The following is a 6,715-nucleotide window of genomic DNA, read 5'->3' as shown; positions in this document are numbered from 1 at the left end:
GTCCTATAATCGGCTCCTCATCCAGACCATCAGAATTGTCCTATAATCGGCTCCTCATCCAGACCATCAGAATTGTCCTATAATTGGCTCCTCATCCAGACCATCAGAATTGTCCTATAATTGGGTCTTCACCCAGACCATCAGAATTGTCCTATAATCGGCTCCTCATCCAGACCATCAGAATTGTCCTATAATTGACTCTTCACCCAGACCATCAAAATTGTCCCATAATTGGTTTCACACCCATACCATCAGAATTGTACCATAATTGGTTTCTCACCCAGACCATCAGAATTGTACCATAATTGGCTCCTCACCCAGATCATCAGAATTATTCCATAATTGGCTTCTAACCCAGACCATCATTGGTTTCTCACCCAGACTGTCAGAATTGCTCCATAATTGGCTCCTAACCCAGACCATCATTGGCTCCTCACCCGACCATGAGAATTGCTCCATAATTGGCTCCTCACCCAGACCATCAAGATTATCCCATAGTTGGCTCCTCACCCAGACCATCAGAATTGTCCCATAATTGGCTCCTCACCCAGACCATCAGAATTATCCAATAACTGGCTCCTCACACAGACCATCAGAATTGTACCATAATTGGCTCCTCACCCAGACCATCAGAATTGTTCCAGAATTTGCTCTTGACCCAGACCATCAGAATTGTCCCATAATTGGCTCCTCACCCAGATCATCAGAATAATGGTTTGTACTGTTCATCACATTGGCTGGTGCCAATCAGTGGAGGAATGGGGTCAGGTGGGTAGTTTTCTATCTACTCATAGTCCAAAATCCTGTCCTTTTACTAAGTGTTTTTTCATCTAAAATGTAATGGTGCCATTTTTCTTTTAATCATGAGGATAAAAATCCCTTTATGTGTATGTAGCAAGAGAAAAGAAAAAACTTCAGCTCACCTCTTGGCACATTCAGATTGCGCGGACTGGTAGGACCATGTGTGTTTTTTGGGAACCATCTGTATTTGTTTGGTTCAATCTGTATTTACCTGTGTTTATGTGGGACCATCTGTATTTATTTGGGGCCATCTGTATTTAGCTTTGTTTGTAACATCTCTGTTCTGTTCTCTAAATCCTTCTGTGATGTAATACGGTCCTCTTCTACGTTCCTTCATCTGTTTAGTGTTATTTTACATAGGAGAAACCTTAAAAACGTCTGAGAAGCATTGGCCACCGCATCTATAGACAGTTTTTAACAAAAAAAAACAAATCAAGGCCATAGCCCAAGGCTCCAAGGAATGAGGGGCTCTTTGATTGACTGACAGAATCATACAGTCGTCTCACCAGGAGATGCTGGGTATTGTAAGGACCTCAAGAGGGGTCTCCAAGATTTTCAGGAATGAGTACATCTGTTTTCTTGCACAGATATGAGGAAAAACATGGCAGACCTTGTGGTGTCTGTTGAGTATCATGGCTCAGTGATAATGTGCTATGTACACAATAGTGTATTATGTTCCTTATGTTCGGTCCTGCGTTATACTGATGAGTTCTTAACTCTCAGAAGGTCTGCCATGTTTTTCCTGTTAGTTTACCCTCCATAGATATGTTTTTACATTGTGTTTTTTATCTATTCCATCACTTCCATATGTCATATGCCTCAGGGCGATTCTTCCGTGACTTTCCTATGGTATAATCGCCCTTAAAGAGAGGGTTATAATCTCCAATGTTTTCAAATATTAGTGTCCTACTTTGCTTTTTATTTCTTTTCTTGCTCTTGTATTTTAATCCTGATGAAGGGCACAGGGTGGAAACATTGCGGTGCTACAGCTAATATTTCTCAGTGATGTGATGTCTGACATGGACTGATATCACCTGGACTTTGGAGTGCTCACCCCATCTATTGGTTCTGTGTGGATTTTAATTGATAGGGAAGCGGTAACATCCGAGATCTGACCCAAACAAGCATTACTAGTACAATTTGATGCTCATGTGGACAAGTTGGGGTCATAACCCCTCTATGGTGATCAAAAGCAGGGGTCTGAAGGTTGAACCTCGACCAATCAAGCATTTACAGATATGCCATTACCCCTTTCGGCAGCAACAACCACCAACAATGATTTCTTAAGTATAGATTGATGGGTTTCTTTCATCACAAGCATGATTCACATCCTCTTAAGGATTTGGATTCAGGCTCTTACTTGGCACCCATGAGGAACTCAACAATCATTGATAGTGATGGCACGGCATGAACAATTTGGTTTGATGCTTATATGAATGCATTTGTGTAGTACCCCTCTATTGTGCTCAGTGGCAAGGATCTGGAGGTCAGACCTCCACTGATCGAGCATCTACAGAAGTACCATTTTTTTCTATAACTGGTATTACCTTGTTTGGTAAAAATAACATTGATCATTGTGTAACTTTCATCAACAGGGAAGAAATAGTCGCTTTCCATATAGAGAATTTTTTTAATTGAGAGTTTTCTCAAACTCCCATCCTGTTTCATAGCACACAAAGAATTTAGGCTCGGACCATTAAGTAACGCTCCATTCCTTGTTGACGTCAATTGTCTGTTACATGTCATTACCAAATTGCAAGGTTTCTGCTGAGGTTCAATCTTCTGAAAATCTCACATAAATCTCATAACATAGCAGTATGGTGGCTCAGTGGTCAAGACTCTACAGTGGCTCAGTGGTTAGCATTGCGCCGCTGGGGTCCTGGGTTCAAATCCAACCAAGGACAGCATCTGGAAGGAGTTTGTATGTTCTCTCTGTGTTTTGCTTGGGTTTCCTGCCACACTCCAAAGACATAGTGATAGGAAATTTAGATTGTGAGCCCCAACGGTCCAGTGATGATCACGTCTGTAAAGCGCTAAAGAATTAATGTCGCTAAATAAATAGCATGGCCCAGGCCCTGGTACAAAAAAAGTATCCCCAGACATCGACATTTCCACCACCCTAATGGTGTGATTTGTCTGTTGTTTGTCACTGTCATGTTGCAAAGTCCACTTTCTGTTGAGCTTCAGGTTTCTGGTGATCACACATTTTCCTCACTACATGGCCAAGTCTCTGGCCATGGTTTATACTGTGAGAATCAACTTCTGTTGAAATGCTACCTATGGGTTTTACCAAACATGTCTTTTGGTAATATGTCCAAATAACTATCTTGGCCTCATCTGTCCAAAGCACATTGTCCTGCTCATGGGTCAACGTTTGGTTGTCCTGATATTCATCTGTCAAGGTTCATGATTTATGAGGATAGATCATATCTTGCTTAGATAAGACAACACTTTTAGGCTAGGTTCACACACTGCGTTTTTTGACGCTGCGTTTTTGTGCGTTTTTTGCGGCAAAAAACGCACAAAAACGCACCCGCGTCAAAAAAATGCGGCAAAAAACGCACACGTTTTTGCGACTTGGTGCGTTTTTTGCTGCGTTTTGCTGCGTTTTTGCTCACTGCGTCTTTATGCGTTTTTTATCAGTGAACAAAAAAAAAAGGTCTGATGTCATTTCCTTCTTCAATATGTTCTTCATTCTCCACTAGTGTATGCAGGAGAGTAGACAGCTGCAGAACTACAAGGCTCAGCATACTCCATCCAATAGTGTATGCAGGAGAGCAGACAGCAGCTGCAGAACTACAAGGCTCAGCATGCTCCATCCAGGACTGTATGCTTGGTGGGAGAGTCAGGGGGAGCAGACCTACAAGGCTCAGCATCCTCCATCCAATAGTATATGCAGGAGAGCAGACAGCAGCTGTCAAACTACAAGGCTCAGCATCCTCCATCCAATAGTGTATGCAGGAGAGCAGACAGCAGCTGTCGAACTACAAGGCTCAGCATCCTCCTTCCAGGACTGTATGCAGGATTTCTTTGCCCCCCCAAACAAAAAAAATGACGTGAGCTTCGCCATATTTTTGTATGCTAGCCGGGTACAGCAGGCAGGTACGGGCTGCCCCCAACCCCCAGCTGCCTATTTGTACCCGGCTGGGAACCAACAATATAGAGAATTACTTTTTTTTTTAATTATTTCATGAATTTCATGAAATAATTAAAAAAAAAATGACGTGAGCTTCGCCTAATTTTTGTGTCCAGCCGGGTACAACTAGGCAGCTGGGGATTGGAATCCACAGTGCAGGGTGCCCATGCTTTCTGGGCACCCTCGCTGCAAATTGCAGTCCACAGCCACCCCAGAAAATGGCGCTTTCATAGAAGCGCCATCTTCTGGCGCTGTATCCAACTCTTCCAGCTGCCCTGGTGACGGTGGCTCGCTGGGTAATAATGGGGTTAGGGCTAGCTGTATATTATCAGCTGGCCCTAAGCCCGAAATTCATGGTGTCACGCCAATATTAGACATGGCCACCATGAATTTCTAGTAAAGATAAAAAAAAACACAACACACAGAAAAATATTTTTATTAGAAATAAAACACAACACAATTAGTGACTCCATCTTTACTGAAATAAAGAACCCCCCTCCGCAGTAATCCTGGTTCAAGGGTCCCGCGCCATCCAATCCGGATCCAATATCATCTGATCGGTTTGCTGGAAGGCAAAGCGATCAGATGATGATGTCAGGATCAAGGAAGTGAATCACATCACACATCTGCTGATTGTATAAAAGCCGTTTATACAATCAGCATATGCATCGGTGCAAAAAAAAAAAAAAAATACTCACTTATGTGCTGATTACCGGCAGCTCCTGGAGCGAGTCTGATCCCGTCCGATCGCTGCAGGAGCTTCCGGTAATCAGGGATGAAGTCTCCTGACGGCATCCGCTGACAGGTTAAGCCGGCCGGTCGCTGGCGTCAGCCCGAGACTTACGATCAGCTGACGCGTCAGGTGACTGCATCAGGTGATCCATCGCCAGGTCCTGCAGGCATACGTACGTGGGGAGACTGCACACAGCCAGAGCGGCGGTACCGGGAAGAGGAGCTGGGAGCGGGCATGGCATCGGGAGTCTGCAGACAGGCGAGTATGACTTTTTTTTTTCTACTGTTCATTTTTGATTTCGCAGCTGCCTCCACCTCCCGCCCAGACATGACGCCGCACGGCAGCATACATGCACAGGACTGGAGGTGGAAGCGGCGGTGACGGTACCGGGAGGATTCACACTTCTGTATTTACTGACAGAAGGAATCCTCTTCCTGTACATACTAGCCACCTCCTGCGTTTATAGCTGCGTTTGTGGTCTTAGAAACGCACCAAAACGCAGCTATAATAACAATTTGCGTTTCTCATTGCATCTTTCAACATCCCATTGCACTCAATGGATGAAAAACGCGGTGAAAAACGCGGGAATAATTGACATGCTGCTTTTTTGTGGTCACCACAAAAACGCAGCTGAAAAAAAATGCTGTGTGCAGGCAGCAAAAATGAAAACTCAGACTTTGCTGGGGGAAGCAAAGTCATGCAGTTTTCTGGGCAAAAACGCACCCGAAAACTGCGCAAAAACGCCACGAAAAACGCACTGTGTGAACTTACCCTTAAGGTCACAGATCCTGGTGTAAAGAGGGGGTACGGGATGGTAGTGTGTGGATAGGTGCGGTGTTGTTCATACCTTTCAGGAGGCCACATAATGCTGCTGTTTTGGGCCGTCCAGAACCGGATTGTGTAGGCAATGGAGATCGATTGTTCTTTTTAATCAACAATTCTTTACTATACAGTCTCTGGTTGACAATTATACACAAGATGTAGCGGGTACACTTCTTATCGGATGTTTCTTTTACACAAAGCCTGCCGTCACACAGCTTAACATAGCACAATGGTAGGGGAAAGTCAATCTTGTCTACCTGCAGTTCCGCGTCCTCCCAGCAACAGGGAGTGACGACGCTTTTGGATTAGCCACATAGGAATGCATTCTCCTTTCACGTCCAACACTGTTCCAGCCTATTATCTCTCAGCTGTAAGCTACTTGGGGCCTGCTACTAAGCACCCGTCTCTAGACCCTACCCACAAGAGTCACATTCAGCTCCTTTACCAGTCTCAACTTTAGGTGATGATCTTCGTTCTTGGGTACAGCTACCCTCTGTGTGTTTGTTCACTCTCTCACGGTACTCTTGTTTGGTCTCAACATTGCAGCCTCCACAAGTCACCCACCGAATGTGACCAAAACATGTCTCGAATGACTGTCCATCCATCCTAACTAGCCGTTCCCTATCTGAATTCCAAGGTGGAGTCTAACTTTTCCCTAGTGACTGGCTACTTCCCTTGTGGGCTAATCCCACAGCTGTTTCTTGCCCTGCAGTCAGTTACCGGGCAACTTATCTTACCAAAACATCATACATAACCTTTTAACTTATTTTATAATGTCTGGGCACTAGATGGTGACATTTACTTGCATGCACTATACGTCATTATTAGAAATGGGCGAATAGTCAAGTATTCGGGCTCGAATTCTTAGTGCCGAATAATTTTTATTATTTGTGTATTCCCATCGAATAACGAACCTAATGCTAGTCAATGGGAAATTCTAATATTTTTTAGGAGGACCTTGGAAGTCGGTCTGCAACGGCTGTAAAAATGGTGTAATAGATGGAAAAGTGCTGAAACTAAATTGGAACAGCATGGGGAAGACATCTGTATTGGTACGTAATGAGGTGGAGTTAGTGCCTTCTAAGGTTAACAGTCCTAATTTAGGGGTGACCAAAGAAAATGGCGCATGTGCCCAACTTCGTAACATGACATTTGAAGGAATAAATGATAGCGTGAACATTAAAAACGGGGTGGCTCCAGAAAAGGGGGCTGATACCTGGTTA

This window comes from Anomaloglossus baeobatrachus, chromosome 3, assembly GCF_048569485.1.
Source record: "Anomaloglossus baeobatrachus isolate aAnoBae1 chromosome 3, aAnoBae1.hap1, whole genome shotgun sequence".
Classification (NCBI taxonomy): Eukaryota; Metazoa; Chordata; class Amphibia; order Anura; family Aromobatidae; genus Anomaloglossus; species Anomaloglossus baeobatrachus.
The sequence above is the reverse complement of the archived record's forward strand: the minus strand, read 5'-3'. Positions refer to the sequence as shown.